This window comes from Phoxinus phoxinus, assembly GCF_949152265.1.
Source record: "Phoxinus phoxinus genome assembly, chromosome: 22".
Taxonomy (NCBI): domain Eukaryota; kingdom Metazoa; phylum Chordata; class Actinopteri; order Cypriniformes; family Leuciscidae; genus Phoxinus; species Phoxinus phoxinus.
Window position 1 is genome coordinate 26,454,220 of NC_136897.1, and position 13,226 is coordinate 26,467,445.

Here is a 13,226-nt window from a genome sequence, read left to right on the forward strand (position 1 = left end):
TTAGAGGATGTCAGGGTTGTAGGGAATCAGATGCGTGGGACAATTTAGCGTCATTATACAAAAATATTTGTCCACATAATACTGTGAGGGACCAATCAGAATAACAGACGCATCACGTGCAAAGAAACTGTAGCACATAAATCATCTGCATGACAAGTGCATGTAGCACACTTGATTTTGCTTTCCAGCAGGAATGTTGTCCACAAAACTACACTTTTAACATGTTCTCATACATGCAACACACACAGTCACACACACACCATGTGCAAAACTGCACATCCCCGTGGAAGAATGCTTCCAGGAATGTGACCTCTTGACCTTTGACGCGGGCCTGGAGACGTCCACACTGCGGCCGGACAGCAGGGAGACGAGTTGTGTAATAGTAAATGGCGTGGTAACAGGAAACCTTCAATAATAGTTATTCAATATACTGTCAACTTCTTTAAGAGTGACACAGATTCTAGTTTTAGGTTGCAGGAAGGAAGGGTATGTCTTCTTCGTCTCTCATCAGATGCTTGCATTCGCACATTTCTCTCTTGCTTTCATAAATCCTGACTTTCCAGTTTGACCATTTCTTTTTGTTCTTTTTTCCCCTCTGCTCTCTCTCTCTCTCTCTCTCTCTCTCTCTCTCTCTCTCTCTCTCTCTCTCTCTCTCTCTCTTTTAGCAACATTAAAACACAAGCTCGTGACCTTGATTCTGACACATGGAGAGAAATTATCTGGATAAGATGGGCTTAGTCCATTCAAATAGGTGTGTATAATAGCAAACACACACACACACACACACACACACACACACACACACACACACACACACACACACACACACACACACACACACACACACACACACACACACACACACACACACACTTGCAGTCACAAACAGTGATACAAGCAGACACTTAAACCTACAACAAACACCTACAGCACAGAAGACATGCAAACACACACACCCACCCAAAGAGACACACATGTACACAAACACACACATGTTTAGAGGTTAACACACTTTACGGAATAAGAGTAAGCACTTGCAAGGTGTAGCTGGGTACACGCAAAGCTAAATATTAACTGCTCCACAAATATTACAGGAAGAAAACTCATTGAAGCACAGAGTTAATCAGGAACATTAAGTTTTTACGCTAATAAACTTGGTGATAAATTAGCCACGAATCAGAGCATGATGATTTATGTATAATACAGACAGTTTTGCCATCTAAATGTATGTATGAGTACTGAATATCTTAAATGGGTCACAGAGATGCTATTAGCTGCGTTATGTAAAGCAACCCTGGTACTTGGTGTGTTTTAATTGATGACTATCCGGCTGTGAAAACCATTTTTGCAACAACAGCCAAGGTTCATTCAAACCTCACCCACAGCGACAGGGGAAAGGACACTGACATATCCGACAGAGCTGGTTCTGCAAGTGCACAAGGACAGGCCTCTAGAATTGCCCTTAGCTTCCGAGGCTTGAGATTTACGCACCTTCATACTGTGCTGTTGAATTTCTATAGAACATATTGCAAAAGTGCAAAGCTTGAATTTCTTTAGTAATTTTGTCACCATGTTAGTGGATAAAGGCAGAGCTATGTCTATATTGCTTCTCATTGGTTTTCTCCTTGTCTCACATATTCATTATTTTTTAGGAATATACATTTGAGAACTTTTCTCTCAAAGTTAGATTTAAAAGATAAAAGTTCAGACAGTTAAAAAAAATAAAAAGTGTCTGTACATATGCATCATAGAGACATATTTTCACCCTTGTATTGCGTCTTGCTGTTTTTTCCCTCCATCTTGCATATTCATTATTATGTAAAGGCAGCATGTTTTGTCATTATGTGAAAAAAAAACTTGCTATCCAACTCAAAGCAAGAAATGCTCAGAAAGTGCATTTCTGCTTTTCCTACAGAGAATACCGTAATTATCTTAAGCGTGTGCCACTATTTTCAAAGCACAGCTTGCTTGGAGTTCAGCCTTTAGCGTTGTGTTTTATATTAAAAACTTGACGTTATGAAGTTTGAAATGTTGTATTTTGCAGCAAGGAAAATATACTTGATCCATTTGAGGATTATCTCCTGTTGTGAGACTTGCAGATGTTATGTTATTAAAGCTATAGGTTATGATTGTATCTAGGACAGGCAAGTGCCAATGAGCCATGAAACATTTCTGATCAGATAAAAGATTCACAATAGTTTAGCTATGAGTTAGGTTATGGCCGGATAGTCCCACTTCTGATGTGCTAGATTTACATGGTAGCTCATCTTGGCAAATATATAGTAACAGCTTCTTGTATTTATGGTTATACTTACTTATTATAGTCTAATGGATCTTATTCCACAAGACTATTATAAAACTTCTGAGGTTGACAAGTCAAGTACTTTCTAAATCCACAAGAAAAGCAATATTAGGATGTCTCTCCTAAGGCTATATTTGACCAGATATGTCACTTTTCAAGAGTTGTTTCCTTGAAAGCATGTTGAAAATAAGCAACATCTGCACATTGCATGTGGTTGTAGTTCCCTAACCAAGCCGGGTGAATTGGGCGGGAGGAGGGGGGGTTAGGCAATCCATCTGAGTCATGCGGTTTCCTCTAATACACCGGAAAAGGGGTCAGTGAGTAACACTGGTCTCATCGAGCGGTTGAACAATGTAAACGATGTGAGGAATCCGACAGACACAAACACTTCCAGGACTATTATCTTAGCTCAGCCCGCGCTATTGAGTTCAGCTTCTAATGGATGACAACATCACTATGGAAACAAGTAAAACAAACAGTGCGTGGGTTTTGCATGTAGATGAAACAGTAGACCTACAATTGCCATTCACAGTTGGGTTGATCAAAATAGCAGCTTCCTTAAGAACGAATAGCACACGTCTTAACAAAACCAGTAATCTTTTTGGAAGTTTGCAGGTATGGTTGTTTGGCAATGGCTGTTCCAATTCCAAAGAAACATTTGTTGTCGTAATGTTTACATAATGAATGTCAATAGATCATTTTCAGCTGAATAAATCAGTTGTTAGACGTTAATCTATAGACAGACTATAGTAGTGCCACACTATGACATTCATGTTTGTTTTTTTCACAATTTAGTCACAAATGTCTCATTTGGCAAACCATTTTTCAATTAAATCAAATGTTTGGTTTTCTTAGAAGGACACCAGTCACTTTTTTTGGCTGCAGGCTAGACCAACCGCAACGTTTAACAAATTCCATATCTGACAGTCCAACCAATTAGCAATGGTTTTCTGGAGAAACCCCCCCCTCATCGTCACAATATAAGCAGTTCACCATCATTCATAGAAGTGCGCCTGTTATTTGTCTATTAGCTCGGTCAAGCAGTGCACGACTGACCCTCCCTCCGGCAAACAGAGAAATAGACGTGTGTGTGTGTGTGTGTGTGCGCGCGAGCATTTGCATTAATGCAGCAGTGTTGGGGAACTGACTTTACATTTATGCATTTGGCAGACTCTTTTATCCAAAGTGACTTATATTGCATTTGAGGTTTACATTTGATCAGTTCATGCATCAAACCTATGACGTTGGCATTACTAGCACCATGTTTGAGTTAGAGGAATGCTTTGGTTTCAAAGTTAATTTAATGCTATAATTATAACTAAATTAATAGAATGAACACATTTTGTGAAATTAATTTAGAGATAGCATCTTGTAAGGAGAGACATTAAATTTGGCATTTGTTCACTCTAAAAAATGCTGGGTTGTTTCAATCCAATTTTGGGTCAAATATGGACAAACCCAAACGTTGGGTTAAAAATGTAATTTAAAAATGTAACCAAACGGCTGGGTTTGTCCATATTTGACCCAAAATTGGGTTGAAACAACCCAGCATTTTTTTTTTAGAGTGTTGAAGATATACAACTTGGTTGAGATTGTAAACAGAAAATTATTATATTTTATTATGTTATATTTTCATGTATGTACTTTGTGAGTGACGCCCTTTACAATCCTAGTTACGGGACTGATTCCCATACAAAAGTCCAGAGTCCAGTCTCAAATTGGTTTAACTTTTCTTTTTTTTAAATCTGTTTATTCAGATGAACCGTCTAAATAAAATAATTCACTGGAATTAATTATTCTTTAGCTTGTTACTGGAAAAGCTACACTGTTTTAAAACTGCTGTCACATTACTGAAAAACACTTCTTAAAAAGTTAGTTGTGTCACTACTACTTTAGTTACTCCCGTATCCATTCCATTCCAAAACCAGATTTTATTGTGTAAAGATATGGAGAATGTTTTTGTCTAAAGAGGATATTTGGGTATTGACTTAGTGAGCCTTATCTCAGTGTGCATAACACTGGGTTTTATCAGAACTGTAGGTAGATGGAAGCTGACGTGGATGTCCTGGGAACACTCAGCACCAGGGAGAAAGGTAAACACAACCGGGATAGTAAGGAAAAACAGATTCTGTAAAAAAGTAAATGTTCATAAGACAGACGGATATAGGAGGAACCCGGTGTCGTGCAATACTACTAGATTGGCTGCTGCAAAGATAACTCGAGTTGCGCCAGTCAAGCTCTGCATACATGAAAACCCTGAAGAAGGCACAATACTTTACAAGTAGTGATACTATTTTAAATTTGAACTGAATTACAATTGAGAAAGTCTAATTTAAATATTAATTCAAAAACGTTTATGTAAGTTACATTTTTAAATAAAAAAGCTCAATTTGTCCTGACAAAACGTTGAATGTTGGCTTGACAAAACCTTGAAAAAGGTTTTAAAAGCCTGAAGTTTTCAGGTTTATAGGCCTTGCTAACATAAAATTATGAGCAAATATAACATAAATTTGTATTTAGTTATATATTTGAACATATTTAGTCAATTTAACCAGATGAAAGAGCACAATTCGCTCAGTACATTATCTGTGTTGAATTACTTTGAATTGCAATTCAATTAATTCAAATTCCAAATGAACTTCCTGAGGTGTCGGGTGTGGCCAATTCAAATTCACACACATGAATTGAAAGGGAGGCAATTTTAATGTTTGCTTTTAAACCCATCACCGCATGTACCTGGTTAAAGTATGTTACACACAAGATTTCAAGAAGATGCAAAGCACCCGCCAAAAATGACAAATCTTAAATATTCAGGCTACTCTTTGCATCTTTCTGAGAACCGAACAGACTGTTATATAATATGAATGGTGTATGAGACGGAACCATCTTAACAAACGCACATTGTGTCAGATGCTGTTAGCCTGCCAGCATATAACCCAAGACACTGGCAATAATACGGCCATTGTTCAATTCCCACTCGCTCAGTTCAGTGTACAGCACTCTCAGCCAGTCCTAAACAGAGCTACTGTACTGCTTCAAAACGGTGAAAAAGTTAACAATAGGACCTTTGCCATCACGTTAAATTTCCATTGGATGTCTGTCTGATAAATTATACACTGCTAGTCAAAAGTCTGGGTATGCGTGACTAAATGTATATTGTAATAGTCTTAAAAACCTTTTGATCTAAATGTTTCTGCTTAGATTCTTGAAATTACGTGTAATGACGAACTCCTTCAATATTGTTTAAAAACATCCGAGGATGTTGGGTTGGATGATGAATGTCCAAAATCTTCTAAAAGTAGATGCTTAAATTTAAAGTCCCCCTGTAGTCAATAATTGTATCCCTTAAAGTGTGTATGTCAGGTAAAATTTTTAATTTTGATTAACACAAAATAGTGAGGGGAAATACACGTTTGACAAGTTGATGTATTGTTTTGTATGTTTTTCGATTCCTAAAGGCAGAATATAAGATGAAAAAGTTCGTTATTTTCAGTCCTCCCTTAAAACTGCTCCTCATTCCAAACGAATCGTTTGACGTCATATGAGGGAGACGTCTCCCCAGCTCGCTGAGCTGCGTGGATAATTGCACGAGTGATAGAGCGAGAGATTAGTGATTAGGACATTTATTTAGTTATTTAGTTAGTTGTTTAAGTTAGGTCGTTAGTATACGCAGGCCTATTTTCACAATGGTGAATTACTGCGTTTGTGCTGGGTGCAAAAACACCGTTAAAACCGGTCACAGAGTCCACTGTGTGCCGTGCCTGGGTCAACTTTGTTCGGAGCAAACTCGCTGACTTCAGTGCTGCTTCGGTATCCAAGACTTCGGTCATTTGCAGCGCCCATTTCACTGAGAAGGACTACGCGGTTGGAGATCTCATGAGTTATAAAATGGGATTTAAAACCCGAGTGAGACTGGTAGCTGATGCGGTGCCTACGGTGTGCTACTGTAGTAGAAGCACGTCGATCGCGCCCGCGCACCTCTCTCTCCCTCTCCCTCTCCCTCTCCCTCTCCCTCTCTCTCTCTCTCACACACAGACACACACACCAACCAACATATTCCAGCATTGCAATATTGACATCGATCGCAGCCTGTTCATTATAGCCACGGAGCTTCAGAGCTGAGGCGGAGCTACAGATTAGGTGTCCCTAAATAACCCGCGTATCTAACAGTAGTTCCGCATTAATTAATTTGCACGCGAGTTTAATTTATTTCTATACTGTGTATTCTCCGTGTATATTCATGCACTGAACCGTGACACCCGTACCGTTTCGGTTCAATACGAATACATACCGTTACGCCTATACTTACCAGACACCTGACCGACTCTCCACTGGTTCTTCTTCACACCAGATATTTATGTTTCTTCGATATTAATTATTTACATTTCTGTTTGGCTCCTCATCTGTCTCCGGCCTGGGAGGCTCAAAATTGTATGGCTGTGGGCCATCGTATAGGTTCGAGGGGGATTTTGGATCTCCTCAGACTCAAAACTCTCCACACTTGAATAGAACTTTGTTGGCGCGACTCCCTTGTATGACGTCACAGCTCAGCTGCGTTTTAAAAATATGATCTTGACAGAAATGGCTATAAAGCTTATTGTAGGGCAGTTACAGTAATAATTTTAATGATAATTACATTTTCACTCAGACATCTAAACCTTATTTAATATATCTAAAAAACAAATGTAACCTGACATACACACTTTAAAACTCATCTTTGATCACCAAAATGACATAGTTAAAAGTTTTTTCCTTAAAAAAAAAATGTCTTCATGCCTTAAAATAGCTTGACTGTAACTCTACACCATTGCCTCATTTGGTATATTCAGTTCTATGAATATGCAAATGAGCCCCGCCTCCACTCACTCACTCAGCTCAGAGATCCACTGGTTGACGATCACACGTTGATCTGATTGGTTACAAGGTAGTTTGTGACGTCAGAAACACCAACGATTTCAAACCGCGTTTTTGAGACTGTCTTTGGTTCACTGCAGTTACTCAGCAATGGTGTTGACTTATGCTTTTACACATGCGTATTAAAAAGACCACATAGACATATAAACAATATTAAAAACTGGATTTTCACCACAAGGTGACTTCCTTTAATTTCAAGTTATCTTAGTTTTCATTTATCAATTATTCTAGGATTTGGAAAATACACTCTAAAAAATGCTGGGTTGTTTCAACCCAATTTTGGGTCAAATATGGACAAACCCAGCTGTTGGGTTAAATTTTTTAATTACATTTTTAACCCAACGTTTGGGGTTTGTCCATATTTGACCCAAAATTGGGTTGAAACAACCCAGCATTTTTTAGAGTGTATAATAATGAAGAATGTCCAAACATTTACATGATAAATTGAGAATATATTTCAATTGAATTGCCAATATTGAAATTGCAAGTGCAAATGTTAAAACTTTCCCACTTCCATTGACCAGTGGTTGACCATGTCTAAAAAAAGTTGTGCATATCCAACCAAGTGTGCCAATTACAGTTCTCCCAGGCCTAACATTAACAGAATTAGGTCATTTTCGGGGGTTGACAGCATGCCGTCAAAACGCCCAGTTGCACAGATTACATCACATTGCATGAGTGACATTTGGATTATTGAAACTGACTTTATAAAAACATGTGTGTTGCAGAAAATTGAACAAGCACAAAATGTCCGTTCCTCTTATTTCCCACCTAGAGACAACATGTAATGGTGTGCCTCCTCCATTCATGTTGGCACAGCTGATTGACCCAAAGTGCTCAGCCCACAGGACTCGTGTGGGATGCGTTTCCTGTGAACTAGCCTCATTCTCATGACTCACAGACTGTGCCGTGGTCAGTGTAGGTGTCTCTTTACCCTCGGTCTCTACAGCAACCGTGGGTTCCCTTCACACTAGACTGTCCCATGTGAATCACCAATGTAGATGGCGCCACTTTGTCAAAAGAATAAACATGAGTCTGTAAATACTGTCAACGACCTATAATGTGCAGCGGATGATTGTTTGCCTCATAAAAATGGACTGATAGTGTACCTGTTTTTTTTTTTTACTGGCCCCTAATGATGTTTGAAGCCATTAGATGTTAAAGTGCAAACGTGACTGCCCACACTCTAAAAAATGCTGGGTTGTTTTAACCCAAGTTTGGGTCAAATATGGACAAACCCAACCATTGGGTTAAAAAAATTAATAAAAAAATTTAAACCAATAGTTGGGTTTGTCCATATTTGACCCAAACATGGGTTGAAATAACCCAGCATTTTTTAGAGTGCAAGTATTTTTCTGAAAATTAAGCATTGCGAATTATACAATTGAATAAGAAACATTGTTAAATAAAACTATTGACTCATAGTTGATTTTTTAATCTAAGAAACAATATATTTTAAGTGCATGACCATTAAAAAAAAATATTTTGATAGTTTGTCATTCACAATGCTTTATAGTAACTTTGACTTCTCTGATTGGTTCTCAAGATTATGGGTCGTGCAATTCTTTACTGGAAATTTGTCCATTAAACTTTTATTAATAGAGTTGAAATCACACAGACTTGTCTTGAATGTTTATACTGAATATATATCAAAATAATTTCCCTTTTAAATGAGATTTAGTGTATTTCTTCCAGAACCCGACAGTTGCGCTTTAAATGCTTGAAGTCATGCTTAACTTGATTGCTCACAAGGGTGAAGCTGTGCACGATGGCTGATGAATTGGCAAAAAGTTCAAAACCTGTTCAACGTCACATGCTTGTAAGTCACTATAAAAACAATGCAGTTTGATTGACCGCCCATGTCCGTCAACACTCATGAGAACTACTTTCTCTGTTTATTTCTTTCCATTCCTCCCTTTCTCGTTTTCTCACGCACATTGATCTAACATATAAAGCAGAGGTCCTCTCTCTTCCCTTTGACGCATTTGCTGTCACCAGTTTTCCGGGCGTCCAGGGAACTGAAGGCTGGCCATCCTGTAGGGATCTTCCTGTGCTGATACAGGAACTGGGGCGATAGCCCTGCATTGATTGCTCTACACTGGGTGGGATGGTTTAGGTAATGGGCAGTTCTCACTGACTCCCAATCTTATCTGGCCAGTGTTTGGTATGTGTCCGCTGGGACACAGCAGAATGTGTGAAACGGAGTTGGAAACCCCATGGCAATGGAAAATCACAAATGAGATCTCAATTGCGTTTGCTATTGCATTCATTTTTAGCTCTACCTTAGTGAATGTCAACCGTTAAAGGGATAGTTCACTTTTTTAAAATGATAGTTCTTCATTTGCACCCTCAAGTTATGAGTTTCTTTGTTCTGTTGAACACAAAAGATGATGTTTTGAGGGTAACAAAACGGTTGCTGGTCCCCACTGACTTCCATAGTATAAAAAAAAAATAATGGACATCAATGGGGAACTGAAAATGTTTGGTTACCAATATTCTTTAAAATATCTTCTAGCGACGGCCCTCCCCAGGCCAAGCATCACAAACAAACTGATGATATTGACAAAAGCCACAATGCAAAGGATGTTACAATATAAATGGATTAAACAAATTGCTGGCATAATATTTGAGCTCCCTTTTTCTGTTTTAAATTTAACAGTCACCATGAATTTGAATTCCTTCTTTGCTGTTTGTATGAGCTTTTTTTTTATGAATGTGAGTATTTTATGAATGTGAGTACATTTAAAAACAAAACAAATCCACTACTTTAAAGTACCATCATTGATGTGAATCTCTATGCAAAGTGCAAAGACGTGACTAATCAATAATGAAATCATTATCTATTTACACACAAAAAAAATCAAGTGTGAAATTGCCCTTATTGTTATAGTTTTCTTAAATATTTTCTGATTATATATCCTATAGCCTAGGATTGGTGTGTATCGTTTATGCCATGTTCTAGGACAATCTGTACCCACAAGGTAATTTAAATGGGAAGAACTCATTAAAACGGTTTTAAACGGTGATGGAAAGAGAATAGGAACAAAACAGTGGAAGCCAAGAGCGTTTGTAGGCCTTAGGACAATTTAATTATTACTCGTGCGTATGTCTACTTTTAGAAGCACTCTCCTCCCTCACAATGTCTAGACACTCTGCCTGAAATCATCTCTTTTTATACTTTCATACATGGCTTCCCACACATGTTGTTCTTGGCCACATATAGTCACTCCTTTTGTGAACCATAGAATGAAATGAAAACAGAAACATACGGTTAGCCTGCTTTTTCCAAAGGTTATTGAGGAGAAATATTAGTGCCCTCACAATAACACGTTTAGTTTAAGAATTGATATTGTCAAATAATCAATTGACTTAAGTTATGGTGTTCTGCAGGTGTTGGCCAAATAATAGCATTAAAATGAAAATTTTGACATTTTGATTGAAGACAAGCTTGTTTTCATTTGCAGTTTTACATTCGATATTTTAATCAAGATAAGTTTAGGAGCGTAGTGTGTGTTGGTGAAAGACGTCTCTGGTGCGTGGGAAACTTTGGCTCCGTGTCTCAGAAAGACAGAAATGTAAACACGTCGGCCACTTCCTCAGTCAGGTCGGCCCTCCTGCTTATGTCTGATAAATAGGACTGCTCTTGTTCTTGTTAAGGGAGGTATAACACAGATGTTTTCATCATGATTTTGCAGTCTTGCTATAAACAAAGTGTCATTTTGTATACGAATGACACCAGAGACCCGAAGCCACATTAACCGCGCTCTTAATGGGGTGAAATTGAAATGTGTCTTTGAAATCTTTTGTGAGTTTGTGTGGGGAACAAGCCTGCGGTCTTACACGGGGATTACTGATGCTTCTGCCACTTACAAAAAAGTATCATGATGTTTTTTATATGTAGGTGTTAATATGTAACATTTACAGGTAAAAAAAAAAGTTCATTTTATTTGGATGCTGATACGTACAATATATGTATTGCCAACATGCTTAAACAAATTTTATTATGAATTTACAGCTAAAAAACTTTAAATATTTTTGACATTTAACCTAAAATGAAATGTGCCTTGGATGGGGAAGTCATTATGCAGTTTATACAGTTCGCTTATAATAACTTTAGATATCCAGAGGATGGTGTGTGTGGGTTTTCTATTGTTCGGGGAGAATTGTCTCTGCATGTAGGTGTTAATATGTAACATTTACAGGTATAAAAATATTAATTTTATTTGAATAGATGCTGATACGTACAATATATGCATTGCCAACATGCTTAAACAAACTTTATTACGAATAAAAAACGTTCAATATTTACAATTTTTTACATCATAAAGATAACTGTATCATTCGGATAATGCGATAATCCAATTAATCAAATATTTCAAAAATAAAAGATACAGTACATACATTTTTATGTTTTTATGTATCATTTGGAATTTGTTGGACACAAACCAAAAGACCAGATTATTTATATAACAAATTAATGTGTAATTAATCAGTGTAAAAACAGATTCTTCACATTATTCATCACTTAGAAACAACAAACGGACCCATACAGATTATCCCATACAGGGGTAATTCACCCAAAATTTTAAATTCCAAACCTGTATGAATTTCTTTCTGCTGCTGAACACAAAAGAAGATATTTTGAAGAAAAGTTGATGGGTCCCATTGACCGTATGGGGAAAAAAAATGCTATGGAAGTCAATGGGACCCATCAACTTTTCTTCAAAATATCTTCTTTTTTTTACAGGTCTGGAGAGTAAAATATGACTTTTACTTAAATTTTCATTCCCTTTAAAATATAGCCTAAATAATCTTTGTTATAAATGGTATAGCAGAATCTTTTCTGATTCTGAGCCCTGCACACATATACAGGTGAAACTGGAAAAATAAGAATATGGTGCAAAAGTGCATTTATTTCAGTAATTCAACTTAAAAGGTGAAACTAATATATTATATAGATTCATTACATGCATTGTGAGATATTTCAAGCGTTTATTTGTTATAATTTTGATGATTGTGGCTTATGAAAACCTCAAATTCAAAATTAGAATATTGTAAAAAGGTTTTCATAAGCCATAATCATCAAAATTATAACAAAGAAAGGCTTGAAATATCTCACATTGCATGTAATGAGTCTATATACAGTAATATATTAGTTTGTTGAATTACTGAAATAAATGAACTTTTGCACCATACTCCGAGCTTTACCTGTATACATATACCGGCCAGCTCTACGCCATCTTGTTTTCTGTCCCAAAATGAAGCGTGAGACAGATGCTTGATGTCCATATGTGGGTCCAGGGAGGGTTTGCAAGGCTGTGACTCATGCACACATGTTCTGGTGCTCACCTCCGGTCTCCTGTTATTTGGATTGATGAGGTGTCAGTGTTTATGTTGAAATGTCAATGTCAAGGAGGCACACATGGCACTTTTAACTCGTGCATTGGGACTTTTCCTCATGAGCTCTCACAACCCACAATCCACCCACTCCGAGTGTCAAAGGCATTTATGTGCCTGTACTCGCACATTTACACACACATACGTTATTATAATGGCAAGAACACATATGTCCCTCCATGACCAGAATGTCCGCACATGTTAAGCTGCTCGTATGCATTATCAGACATTGCCCTTTCCATAATTAGAAGGTTGGAGAGTAAATTAGCATGCAGTGTTTGTCTTGGAGTTCAGATTTGAAGCAAACGGGAGAGTGTTTTTCCAGAGGCTGTTGCGTTTGATCTTAAAAATACACCAGCCGAAAAGAGAAATAAGCAATATGAGAGGTGATGCAAAATTCTCATCTTACTATAAATGCAGCCTTGAAAAAGCATATAGTGACATTTAACCTAAAATGAAATATGCCTTGGATGGGAAAGTCATTATGCAGCTTACACAGTTCGCTTGTATAATAACTTTAAAGGGGTCATGACATGAGAAACCAAATTTGCCTTGATCTTTTGGTATATAAGAGGTCTTTGTACCGTTAAAACGTCCTGCAAGTTTCATAGCT

The 13,226-nt window shown here is 37.4% G+C and overlaps 1 protein-coding gene and 1 long non-coding RNA gene across 2 annotated transcripts in view; one reads left to right on the forward strand and one right to left on the reverse strand.

Moving 5' to 3' along the window:
- tas1r3 (taste receptor, type 1, member 3) overlaps nucleotides 1–13,226 on the reverse strand; it is a 45,225-nt gene that overhangs the window by 26,414 nt on the left and 5,585 nt on the right. The window lies entirely within an intron of this gene.
- LOC306990148 overlaps nucleotides 1–13,226 on the forward strand; it is a 40,938-nt gene that overhangs the window by 17,525 nt on the left and 10,187 nt on the right. The window contains exon 2 of the long non-coding RNA XR_013795826.1: nucleotides 666–751. This is a non-coding gene — a long non-coding RNA (uncharacterized lncRNA). The remainder of the gene's footprint in view (nucleotides 1–665; nucleotides 752–13,226) is intronic.